This window comes from Rhinolophus sinicus, chromosome 2 (genome assembly GCF_057876585.1).
Source record: "Rhinolophus sinicus isolate RSI-liver-muscle chromosome 2, RSI-T2T, whole genome shotgun sequence".
Taxonomy (NCBI): domain Eukaryota; kingdom Metazoa; phylum Chordata; class Mammalia; order Chiroptera; family Rhinolophidae; genus Rhinolophus; species Rhinolophus sinicus.
The window spans coordinates 100,096,876-100,110,338 of record NC_142502.1 but is presented as its reverse complement, the minus strand read 5'-3'; the positions used below and the strand labels follow the sequence as shown (position 1 = coordinate 100,110,338).

The window sequence follows — 13,463 nt, the reverse complement described above, 5'->3', positions numbered from 1 at the left end:
CCAAAATGTCCTTCGATAGATGAATGGATAAAGAAGTTGTGGTATATATACACAATGGAATACTATTCGGCAGTAGGAAAAGATGATATAGGAACATTTGTGACAACATGGATGGATCTTGAGAGAGTAATGCTGAGCGAAACAAGTCAGACAGAAAAAGCAGAGAACCATGTGATTTCACTGATATGTGGTATATAAACCAAAAACAACAAAAGAACAAGACAAACAAATGAGAAACAGAAACTCATAGACACAGACAATAGTTTAGTGGTTGCCAGAGGGTAAGGGGGGCGGGGGGTGGAGGGTGGGTGATGAGGGTAAGGGGGATCGAATATATGGTGATGGAAGGAGAACTAACTCTGGGTGATGAACACACAATGGGATTTACAGATGATGTAATACAGAATTGTACACCTGAAATCTATGTAATTTTACTAACAATTGTCACCCCAATAAATTTAATAAAATAAAATTAAAAAAGAAAAAAAGAAACCAAACACCTTAAGAATATACACGTATGATTGTTTTTACACGCACACCTCAGAGATACTGCAGGTTCAGTTCCAGAGCGCTGCAATAAGGCGAGTCTTGCAATAAAGCGAGTCATAATCTTTTTGCAAATGGAGGCTTTTGCCTCCAATTTATGAAAAATGCAACATTTGTGAAGCATACTAAAGTGAACTGCAATGAAATAAGTTGAGGTCTGCAGAAAAAGTTCAAAAACAGGCAAAGTAAACGCTGTTAAGTGTTTAAAGTGTATATTAGGGGGATGAATTTTTTTTTTTTAAGTAGAGAAGTAATACTAAATATATAAGTTGGGAGAGTGGTTACTTTTAAGAGAGGGGCTGTGATTGGGAAGGAGCCCCTGATGGTTCTCTAGGTAATGGCAGTGTTTTATGTTTTAACTTGAATGGCAAAAAATTGGATGTTACTTTAAAATAATTAGGCTGAACATTTGTGTTCCATAGACTTTTCTCATGTGTATTAAACTGAACAACAGAAACAAAAGTTTAAAAATATAAAGACGTTCTCTATGTAAGCTGGATGCAGGAAGAAGAAAGCATGTGAGTTTCAGAATCCTGGGCCTAAACTATGGGCCCCACAGGACAGAAAAGGAAGACCAGGAGGGTAACACAGGAGTTTTCCACCTTTTCTGAGGCCCCCTGTGGCCGGGTCAGCTTGGTTAAATTCTTCCTGCTTTTCTCAGCTTGTTCACTTCTTTCTCTACGTGGGTATCCACTAATTTCTCTAAAAGCTCCTTCTATAATATTACAAACTCTGTGTCCATGGTTCTCCAACTTTAGATGTACCAGAACCACCCAGAGGTTAAAACATAGATTGCAGCAGGGCCCCATCCCATAGCTCCTGATTCAGGGCGTCCAGAGTGAAGCCCCAGAATTTCCATGTAGAACAAATTCCCAGGTGACTCAAATGCTGTCCTAGAACCACTGCTCTACACGTAAGGATTCTAATGCAATAATCCTGGTGAGAAAGTAAGAGGAGTTCAATGAAGGTAAAAGCAGTAGGAATGGAGAAGAGAAAATGGAAATGAGGGATGATGAACAGATAGAAGAACATGAGGGTGGGAGAGAGAGGGAGCTCAGGACGCTCGGGTTTGCGGCTTAGATGAATAATGGACCACTCACTAGGTCAAGGAACTGAGGGCGAGGAAATGCACATTTAATCTGATCAATTAATCTATGGCTTGGAGAGTGTGAGGAAGGAAGCCTAAGAAAGGCACCTAACCTCACATGGGGAAGACAGAGGGAAGCAGGAGTGGAACGAGGCAACAAGAGGAAAGTGCTCTAAAAGTAGTGTGTAAATATAAGAAACCCCATAAAAGTAAACAGGTGACCTCTTCACAGTGGGATTTTATGCAGCTTTAAATTGAAAAAAACAACAAAACACACACACACGAATATGAAACAATGAAGATCTCTATGAACCGAGGTGGGGTGGTTTCCAGAATATATGTGTAACAAGCAAAAGCAAAAGAATACCCATCACACCTTTTGTGTAAGAAAGATGAAAAACTAAAATATACATACATGTGGTTATCTGTGCAGAAAAGAAGCGCAGGAAGCAGAAACAATGATTATCTATGGGGCAGGAGAGAGGAAGAGGGAACTGGGAGACGGAACAAAAGGAATGGGTGACACTCATCTGAGAACGCCTTCTGACTTTTCCAACCACGTTAATCTTTTCACATATTCAAAAAAAGGACAGTAAGTGTCTATGAATTTTGTTTCTTTATTTCTCTTGCTCAATTGTTGCTTTAAGTTTTATATCTCCCGTAGGCCAACTGTTTAGTGGTTTCCAGTGGTAAGGGGGTGATGGGGGATGGCAGAAGAGGGTAAAGTGATGGAAGGAGAACTGACTCTGGGTGCTGAGCACACAATGTGATATATAGATGACGCACTATACAATTGTACACTTAAAACCTATATATTTTTACTAACCAATGTCACCCCTATAAATTAAATAATTTTCTTTTAAAAAAAAAAAAAAAGCATAGCAAATAAAATCAACAAAGATGAGGAGGAAAGAGAGTAACCAAAGTGTATTTCAAATGAATAACATAACCACACTGAAGGGGTTACATAATGTAACTTTTTTTACATATATTTTTTATTTTACATTTACACTTGACATACAATATTACATTAGTTTCAGGTGTATAAAATAATGTTAAGGCATTTATATAACTTATGGAGTGATCACCGATGAATGTAGTGCCATCCTGACACCATACATAGCTTTACCATATTATTGACTATATTCCCTATGCTGTACTTTACATCGTCCTGACTTTTTTGTAACTGGTAAATTGTAGTTCTTAAACTCTTCCCCTTTTGCACTCATTCCCCCAATACCCCTCACACCTGAACCACCAGTTTGTTCTCTGTATCTATAAGCTTATTTCTTAGATTCCACATATAAGTGAAATCAGATGGCATTTGTCTTTTTCTGACATAATGTAACTTTTGAACAAAGTATCTGTACCGTATTCCCTCAGGCCAATTTTTAAAAGTTATGTTAAATGAAGACTGAACTCTGGTTAGTGGGTTTCATTTTCACAGAGGTGTAAGTTCACCATTTTGAACCGATTTTCTAGGTGTATTAGGAATATACAAATAAGTAAATATGGTGCCAATAAGGGGAGCCAGGTTCTCACTGTTGGAGAAGGAAGTTACAAATATGAAAAGCGGAATGGACAGAGTAAGTCCGGGGTGTAGGATCGGAATTGGAAGTACCAGTGTGAACTAATGGGTATAATACAGGTAGATACGACACACAAAAATATAGATGAGTGTGGGGTACACACACAAACACACACACACCCCTCTGTCTGCTAACAAGACCTAGAAGCAACGATATCTCAATAGCTGTGAGTGCAAACACTGAGATTTCTATTTCTAGATACAATTTTGCAGTAAGGGTTCTCTGGACCCGATTCTGGGGCAGGGGCAGGGAAAAATCAAGATGAACTTGAACTATCCTGTTGTACCAGAAAATAAGCAAGTGCTCAAAGAATACTGAGGACACATCAAAAAGACAAAAGCCAGCTTGAAAAGGCTTCCATTGGTTAAATATGGAACAATTTGAGGAAAGTAAATAAATTATGATTTATACATATTTACAAAGAATTGTAACTCATTGGATAACATACGAATCTGCAAGTTCATAGTGGTATTAACTAATTAATGGGGGGAAGTAAACTAATAAATATAGAAGGAATGATAGAACTAGAAAATTTTCATTTGGCCAAATTGATTCAGGAAAGAATCATCCATGGACCCTAAAAGTACTTGGTGAAAGGTTAACGTGTAAAAGATATTTACATGTCTCAAAGTATTTCCCCAGAAGGCACACTACTTACAAAGGAAAAACAGTTCATTTACCCTGGAGAAACCAGGAGGAATCGGTCTACACTAAATGATCTAAGTTAACATCACCAGTAATGAGACTCGTCAACATCACTGGCCTCATAAAATGACACACAGAGAAAACCACATCACATCTGCGCCATTCCTGCCAAAATGCATTACTGTGGCTCTAATCATGAGGAAACAGCAGGCAAACGTCAAATGAGAGACATTCTATTAAAAAAGAAAACAAAAACCTGGCCTCGCCTCTTCAAACATGTCACTGTCTCACAGACAAGGATGAGCAACTGTCAAGAGAAAGCAGAGCAAAGGAAAACCACTGAAGTCACTGCATGAGCAGCGTTTTGCTGTGGCGGCTGGGTTTTTGTCACTGTCGCTGGAAAGGGTTTTCATGGATAAGCCACTGGGGACAAGGCCTGTGGATGCCCTAATAGCACTACATTGATGGTAATTTTCTGGTTTGTGAGGATTAGAAGGGGGTTACTAAGAATATTCCTTTTTTTTTTTTAGGAAAGGATTTAGGTAAAAGGGCATTATATCTGCCACTTACTATCAACAATAAGGGAAAAAATATATATGGAAAGAGACAGAGAAAAGAATAAAACAAATGTGGCAAAGTGTTAACATTTGGCCAAACTGCCTATTTTGTATTGGATGAACATTTAAATAAAGAGAGAGAATGCTGGAGGAATGTGGTGAAGGTTACAGGAGAATTCTTTTCTGTGCAGGTTAAAATTAAAGGTTACAAGAAAAAGGTAAGCAGGTAATTGCTACCTGTTGGGGGTGGGGGTGGTGACGTCAAAATATAGTCAACATCTAAAGATATAAAGTTGCAGAATATAAACCCAACTGTGATGTGTTCTAAAACGTTTCCCTGACTAATTATGTTCTGTATACATCTTGTAAAGAGTGTGATTTGGAATAAAATGGATCTACTTTAGGACCTTATTCAAAAAGAAGAGCTTGTAAAGTTCCCAAAGGACTTTAATGTAAGTTAACAGACTCATCAAACCCATGTAACCCGAAGTCATTACCCTATATGGAAGATGCAATGCATGGCCTCAGACAGTGGTTAGGCAAGTACGCTTCATCCAAAAGTTTGGAAAGTACATTAATTTACCTAGAAATGTTTGGTACTATTTAAGATTAAATATGGAAACCATTAAATAAATGTGACTAAAAAAATACAAGAATATATACATAAAATTGGATAAAAATGAAAGCATTTCAGTTGCATTAGAAATAAAGCTTATGCTATGGATGCAAAACTTCAAGAAATCACAAAAAAAAACCTCTGTAATTTATGAAAACTTGCTTTAGATTTTAAAAACCACTACCTTTTCTTTAGAGCTTTTCCAGAAAATACTGTGCACACACAAGTCAGAAAAATTATAACGTGCTACAACAGAGACAATTTCAGCTGAGGATAGGTTTCATATAACAAGGAATTTATGGTTGTTTTAAAAGAGTTAACCAAGGGCCGGCCCGGTGGCTCAGGTGGTTAGACCTCCATGCTCCTAACTCCAAAGGCTGCCGGTTCGATTCCCACATGGGCCAGTGGGCTCTCAACCACAAGGTTGCCAGTTCAATTCCTTGAGTCCCTCAAGGGATGGTGGGCTCTGCTCCCTGCAACTAAGATTGAAAACGGCACCTTGAGCTGAGCAGCCGCTGAGCTCCCGGATGGCTCAGTTGGTTGGAGGGTGTCCTCTCACCCACAAGGTTGCCGGTTCGACTCACGCAAGGGATGGTGGGCTGCGTCCCCTGCAACTAGCAATGGCAACTGGACCTGGAGCTGAGCTGCGCCCTCCACAGCTAAGACTGAAAGGACAACTTGAAGCTGAATGGCACCCTCCATGGCTGGTATTGAAGGGATAACTTGACTTGGAAAAAAAGGTCCTGGAAGTACACACTGTTCCCCCAATAAAGTCCTGTTCCCCTTCCCCAATAAAATCTTAAAAAAAAAAAGAGTTCACCAAAACCTGTCTCCCCACCTTCACCCCCACCCCCAAAAGGTGGAGCCTAGTTGCCCTCCCGTGAGTGTGGGTGGACTTAGTGACTAATCTATAACAAACAGCACAGAGCAGAAGTGGCCGTGTGGGCATTAAGGTAGGACATGGCAGGCATGTGGCTTCCTCCTTGCTCTCTCGTCATCACCTGCTCTGGTAAAGCCCGCTGACATGTTGTGAAGAGACTCAAACCTCCCTATGAAGGCCTGGTGCCAACAGCCAGGTGAGGGCCCCTCAGAAGCAGACCCCCCCCCACCCCCCACCCCAGTCAAGCCTTCACATGACTGGTCAGTGCTGCTCACCAGCCTGCCTGCAACTCATCACAAAGTCTGGGCCAGGACCAGTCAGCTAAGCGGCAACTGACTTCCTGACCCACACAATGTGTTAGGAAAGAGAAGTTTGTTGTTTTAAGCTGCTAAACTGGGCAGTAATTTGTTACATAGCAATGGTAACTAATACATGTTTTAATATTTATCAGTTGTATAATTCTATAGAAACATTCATTGTGAAATTAGCTGAAACTGACCATGCTTTACAAATGTAATTACAGTTGACCCGTGAGTAACGCAGGGTAGGGGAACTGACCCCGGGCACAGTCAAAAATCTACAAATAACATTTGAATCCCCAACACTTAACCACAGTCCCCTTGGAATCGTCTCCAGGACCCCGTGGATACCAGACTCGGTGGATGCTCAAGGCCGTTATATAAAATGGTGTGAAACAATGGGGACAGTCGGCCCTGCGCATCCACACATCGGAAATTGTCTTTGATCCACGGTTATTTGATTCTGCAGATGCAGAACTGGGGATACAGAGGATTATTTATTGAAAGATATGTGCTAATAATGGACCCATGCAGTTCATGCCCACGTTGCTCAAGGGTCTACTGTACAGTCGATATTCCTAGGAATGGATAAAATAAGACCCAAAGGGATAAATCAAATCAGAATTGAAGCACTAAGCCATAAACAGAATATACAGACAAGTATTTAACCTGTAAATAGATTAAAAATAGACAGTTGGGTGGGTAGGAGGAATACGTGCTGTGGAGAGAAGTGAGATTAGCTGGGAAATCTCAAGTACACAATGTTTGGGGTGAGAAGCAAACTAGTTTTCACTAAGTGATTAGAAAGGAGTTCGGAATTTACTTGAAAGTCATTAGCATGGAAAAGTAAGTTCCGCCTCTAGAAGACTTTGCACCTATACATAGAGAAGCAGGACATCTCAACATTTATGTAAAGTCTCTTGTCAGTCAATTAAAAAACCTGGGACAAATACAGCATGTCTGCACCGGAAAATCGGCACCGGGGCCTGTAAGTACATTTCCCAAACCAAGAAAAGAAACGCACACACTGCAAGGATATTTTATTTGTATTACACAAAGATGCAAAACGCTGTCCAGGAGATTAATGTGGGTATATGACATGTTACCATTTCTGGAACACTGCAGTAGCTTATGAGGTGAGATCACAACTGAACACTCGAGGACTCAACAATCACTGGAGAACCAACATTTACACAGCACGTATCATAGTCTACGCAGTATTGTAGATGCTTTTTCCTCCTCTACCAAATTACACATTCTTTGATTGACTAGAATTTCTGCTCATCTATGTTTCCACGGCTCCTTACATACATAAGGCTGAATGAATTTGTGCTATATGCCAAAATCCTCAGTATATGACACATGTGAGACCCAAAGTATATTTGCAAATAAGGAATAAGTGCTTATATTCAGGTTGCTCTCCATCTACATTTGTGATCATATCTCCTGCTTTTATTTCCTTTGGGTTCTGCCCACTTTGCCCATCCTATTGTAAACTTCCCCAGTACAGGGAGTATATTATTTCTCTTCCTATCAAACTGCAAAGTACTTAATAAGACACAGATTATAATCTTGACACTGCTGTTGACAATTATTTCGCAAACTGCACTATGACATTAAAATATAGTGAACAGAGGGCATGTAACACACAAAGCACCCAGCCATGCATCAGCTACTTGAAAGAAATTGTAGTTACTGCGCACGCACATGTGTGTGTTAAATTAGAAACAGTGCCTTCTCTGTGACTCAGCAGAGACACGATGAATGAAATCGGGGTGACGTACGTGCAATCATGCACAAAACAGTACTAAGAAACTTCAAAGGTTCAGTGAAACAATGCTATGTACCAAGCAGGATGCCAAATTCTGGAGAAGACAGAAGTAAGGATGAGGTAGGTCTAGGTATGGACTTGGGAAGCAGCCCGTGCATCCGAGTGTCTGCAGGCTCTGCCGTCCTGTCCTCTTCTAAACGCTCTCCTGCTGCTCCATCGACCCGCCCCGTTGGTACCCAGCCTCTCAGCTGCTTTCTCTTCTTCCACCCCTAGTCTAAGTCAGCAGTTCTCCGAGTCTGGTCCTAGAGATAGCAGCATCAGCAGCGTCTGAGAACTTGCTCAAAACGCACGTTCTCCAGCCCCACTCAGACCCCCTGAATCAGAAACGATAGGGGTGGGGCCCAGAAAACCGTTTACCCAGACCTCTAGGTATTTCTGTGTGCTCAAGTACAAGAACCACCTCACACTGATCTTAAGTGTTCATTCCCAAAAGTTCCCTTCCTTTTCCCTTCCAGTTCTCACTCTCCACATTTCTGTGTAGTTACAGCTTCTTCTGTTACCTCTCCAACTGTGACGATCACCACTACTGCCAACAAACACCGTCACTTACTAAGTATTTCTAAGCTCGACATGGCGCTAACCATTGTGCTCAGGCTTTCTTACTTAATCTCCACAACAATTCTTTACACTATTAATAACCGCTCACTTCAGAAGAAATTTAGGCAGAGAGGTGATAAATAACTGGCCCAAGGTCACCAAACCCAACCAATAAGTGAAGTGATGTCACGAGGATCTCACCTCGGCTTTACGCCGACGCCCAAGTCCGCGGCGTTACCCACCATCCTAACTCCTAAAACGGTACTACTGCCATAGCCTTGGAGGCTGTCACTTCAATTACACTTATTCCTAAACTGTCTCTGGACTAGAATTTCCAACTACCTAGTGGATCTCTACAAACTACAAACAGGGACCTCAAAATTAACCGCCATCATTTCTTCTTCTCTCCATTGCAAATCTATTCTTCCTCCTGTGTTTTCTAATTTAATGTCCTCATAATCACCAGTTACTCAAGCTGGACAACTCTTCTTGGACTTCTCACTCTCACCTCTAGTTGGTCATAGCATTTAGAGATTTACTATCTAAAATATCTCTAACAATCCATCCATTCCCAGTGTCCTCCAGGCTCCATGAACTCTCACCTACATCCTAACTGGTCTGCAGAACTCGCCACTCTAATGCAATCTGTATGTAAAATGCCACTTAACTTCCTGATCTGATTATTCTACCTCCCAAGGCTCTCCAGGGCCTACAGGGGGTGGGGGTGGAAGGAGAGCCCAGGCTTTTCAAAATGGAATGAAAGACCCCTCATAATTTGGCTCCAACCACACCTGTCCTGTGTCATCACTTCTTCCACACAACAAGCCTACAAGAAACAGCTCCAGGTTTTCCAAAGCCCCATTCAGTGTTTGGCAACTCGCTAATGCTCCCTCCCCTCTGCCTGGAACTACTGTTTCCCCTTTTACATGTGGCAAAATTCTACTCAACCTTCAGGGATAAGTTCCAGCCTCTTCTTGGTAAAGTTTTCCCTGACTCTTCCCTGACTCTTACCTATTTTTCCCCAGCCAAAATGATTATCTACCCCTTCAGCATTTTTTTCATTCCAAAAGTGATTAACGCTTATCATAACATATGGTTAGTGATTTGCCTCCTCTGACCAACACTTAGCATCTCACAGGGGATAGTGTGTCTTATTCTCTGTCTTCCCAGCACTCAACACAGTGCTTACCACAGCCAGCACCCAATAAATATTTGCTGAGTCGTTAAATAATGCAACATTTGGTGCTGCAACTTGACACATCTTAGGTTATCAATTCAACCTCAGGCATACATACCACTCAAAAGAATTTTCACATAAGCAAAGATATTATAAAGAGCAAAGTTTCAATATTCAGCAGCTGCATATTTAATCTTCTCAAATCTTTTTGTCAATATTTTTAGTATCCTTCTTCAATTACCCTGTTTCCTCGAAAATAAGACCTAGCTGGACAATCAGCTCTAATTCATCTTTTGGAGCAAAAGTTAATATAAGACCCAGTCTTATATTATACCCGGTATTATATTATGTATTATACATATTATGTTAGACCCGATCTTATAGCAAAATAAGACCTTATATTAATTAATAGTAAAATAAGGTCTTATATTAATTTTTGCTCCAAAAGACACATTAGAGCTGATTATCTTATTTTCGAGGAATAACAGGGTAGTCCACTTTCCCAGCTATCATGATTTGTATTCTTACAGTATGAGCAGTAACTGCAAACCCCACAGGCCACTATTAGAGATAATCCCAGCAAAACTGTGTCACTGAGAGTGGCTGGGTAATTGCTTTGGGTACATCACTTCAGTAAATTTCCAGCGCAATGGCCCAAGCACACCAGGTAGATTTTAGAAATGGGGACATGCGCTGCTGACTAAACACACGAGATAACACGCACATTCGTGAGGCATTTTTTCAAATTAGTAACAGAAATCAGAAGTACACAACCACCTGATGCTGGTTCATCTGTAACAGCCTTTCATTTTAAGTAAGGACGACACGCGTTCTTGTGTAAGACTCCACCCTGAGTAGCACAACTCCATGCCACCCAGCAAGCAGGCTCTATCTTGTTATCAGTGGCATGCTGATAAGCCTGCTCACTCTGAAAACTCTCTCTCCTGACCTGCTAAACCTTACCGCTCCAATATTCCCCTATCAGACACCTTCCGCTCCACTCACCAGACAATGAGTCTCCGCAGTATATACCCCAATGGCCAAACTCACACTATTTTCTCAACACATTTCTAATCTCTTCTCAACACAAATTCAAATTTTATCCTTCTTTCAAAGACCAGCTCAAATCAAACCTCTTCTGAGTGTTCACTAACTCAGCCCACCCACCACAAGTCTTATCTTTTCTAAATTTCTACTGCACTTAAAGTGGAGCAGCTCACATAGCACTTGTTTACATACGACCTCATTTGGTGTCATAAACAGTCTTATATATGCTTTATTTTCTTAGCTATGCTGTTTGCTCCTGAAGGGAAAACACCAGGTCTTCTACCTCATTTGTGATCCCACAATCCTCCTCCCACGTGTAGCACAACACTGGGCATGTATCTGAACTAAATGCTTGCTACACAATGGTGCACCACGTACACAGTGTGACATATAAGTGTGACATATAACTAACATCTACTGCTTGCCTACTCTGCCTAAGCTCTTTTGTAAGCACTGGACGTATCACCATGATGACAACAGGTGTGATTCCTGTCCTAAAAGCTATTGTACTCCAGAGAGCAAGAGACACTGAATCTCCAGTACTCTAAGTGTTCCAGAGTGAGGTTATTAGTGGTTCCAAGATGTAAGAACCTCAGGCAACGTGCTTTACCGCTTCTCAACTAAGACACTGAATCACAGAATTTTAATGCTGAAGTAATTTCTTGCACAACTCATGATAAAATTTCAGAATAGTCGATCTACCTTAGTCTATCTTTCCCCCAGTTCCAGGCACTGCCTTAATCAACAGTCGGAAAAGACTGACCCTCCTCCCTACCTCCAATTCTACTTTCTCCCCAGGATGGTAACTACCACCCGCACACATCTGAGAGGAGAGCACTGGGCTCAAGGGTCGCTGCGCCTTTACACTCAGGCTGGACCAACCATCCACATTTTCCAGCCCGCACGTTGAACACAATCTGTATTTTCTACCAAGTAATAGCAAGCCTGAGCTACTTTTAATAAAGCAGTAACACTGCCTCCACACCGCCTGGGCCCTTCTAATGACAGAAGCACCACACGGGGCTGGGAAACACAACAGCTGATTTGCATCTACGAGGAAGTAAGCCCTGAACATGGACACCCGCCCCTTGCCTCACAATCTGTAGCAACAACGTGACGAAACGCCCCGGCCGACAAAGTTTCAGGGGCGCCTCAGCACGTGCACATAACGTGAAGTTGGCAAGTCCCGGCAACAGGTGGGCCGCCCGCTCTCCCGACGGAAGCCTCCCCCGGTCAGGGGTGTGTCCGCGCGGCGCGCAGACACTGATTCACAACTCCCTCCACAACAACGGCTCCTCCCACCCGCCCGAGCAGGGGCGCTGAAGGCCCCGGCAGCGCCTAAGTCTCCGAGCCCCAGCCCCGGCAGCGCCGGGTCCTCCTCCTCCTCTCGGTCTTGAGTAACGACGTCTCAGGCAGGAGGCGAGGCTGCCGTAGGAACCCGGGCTTCTCCGACTCGACTGGGCTGGGGAGCCTGGCGGAGCCACCCGAGCCTGCAGGCACCCACTTCCGACTACACCTTTCACAACGAGACAGTCTTCTCCGGCCGTCACTGCCGCTTCCCGGAGCGCCCGCGTCCAGGAACTGACCCTCGTCAGCCCCCGTCCCGGGAGGAAGCAGCGGAGGGGCGTGGAGCGGTGCGCGCGAGGGCGGTGGGGGCGCGCGGCCCCGCGCCCCGGGCCCGCGCAGCAGGTGCGGCCAGGCCCCAGCTCCCCCGCGAGGCCCCGGCTACTCACCCCGACGATGTTCCTCGGCGACCTAACCGCCGACACAGAGGCCTCCTCCGCCGGCTCCGCACACCCCTCGTAGCCACCGCCCCCTCGGCCGCGGCCGTCTCCGCCGTCCTCGCCGTCGCCGCCGCTGCCGCGGCGCGCGCCCGCTCTCACGCACACCGCCGTGGCCGCGCACGCGCCTCAGCGCGCTGGCGTCACTTAGCAACCGAACATCGGCCGCGGGGCGGGCGGGATGCCAGGGTTTAGGGCCCCGGGGTCGCCTCAGGCGGGTTTGGCGGCTTTTCCCCGCCCGCCCTACCCGCTGCCCTCCGGAGCCGGGGTCCCCAGGGTGTGGCTGCCCTGCCGGCACCTGGCTCCGGGTAAGTCACGTCACCGTACGTCACTATATGGCGTCACGGATTTCGTCATGCGAATGGGACAGTCCCCGCCTTGATCGCCGCCTCGAAGTGACAGGACGCCTGCGGTGGAGAGAGCTCTGGCCTGGTCCAGACGGGCGCGGACCCCATCGGTAGTTCTGCGAAGTGCAGTGAGGCTCTCACGGGAGTAAAGCCGGAAGGCGGTGACTGCGCGCTTCTATGGAAGACTGCTGAGGGACTCGTTGACTCAGGAGCAGGGGGTGATGGGCCGAGTAAATAGGGATAAGAATACCCTTTGAACCTACGCTGGAGAGTTGTGAGGCTAAAAGGAAAGAATGCATGCCAAGGTGCTTTGTTAGCTTCAAAAGAGAAGACAGTGCAGCAAGAGCAGTTAAGAGCATGGAGTTTGGAGTCAGAAAGCCAGGTTCAAGTCTGATCCTGGCTGATGGGGGTAATCAATTCTGCTTGACGCTTGGCCAAGTGGGGGACCGGAGTGTGGGAGTTAGAGAGAGCAACTGGAAAAGATACAGTTGCAGGCAAAGGGAGCTCATGAGTAAATGTATGAA

At 44.1% G+C, this 13,463-nt stretch overlaps 1 protein-coding gene across 1 annotated transcript in view; it reads right to left on the bottom strand.

Moving 5' to 3' along the window:
* The window catches only part of BTBD9 (BTB domain containing 9), a 397,135-nt gene extending 384,150 nt beyond the window's left edge, over positions 1-12,985 (bottom strand). Inside the window, exon 1 of the mRNA XM_074332880.2 lies at positions 12,545-12,985. The gene's annotated coding sequence lies outside the window, so the exon portion shown is untranslated. The remainder of the gene's footprint in view (positions 1-12,544) is intronic.
* Between the last annotated feature and the right edge of the window lie 478 nt (positions 12,986-13,463).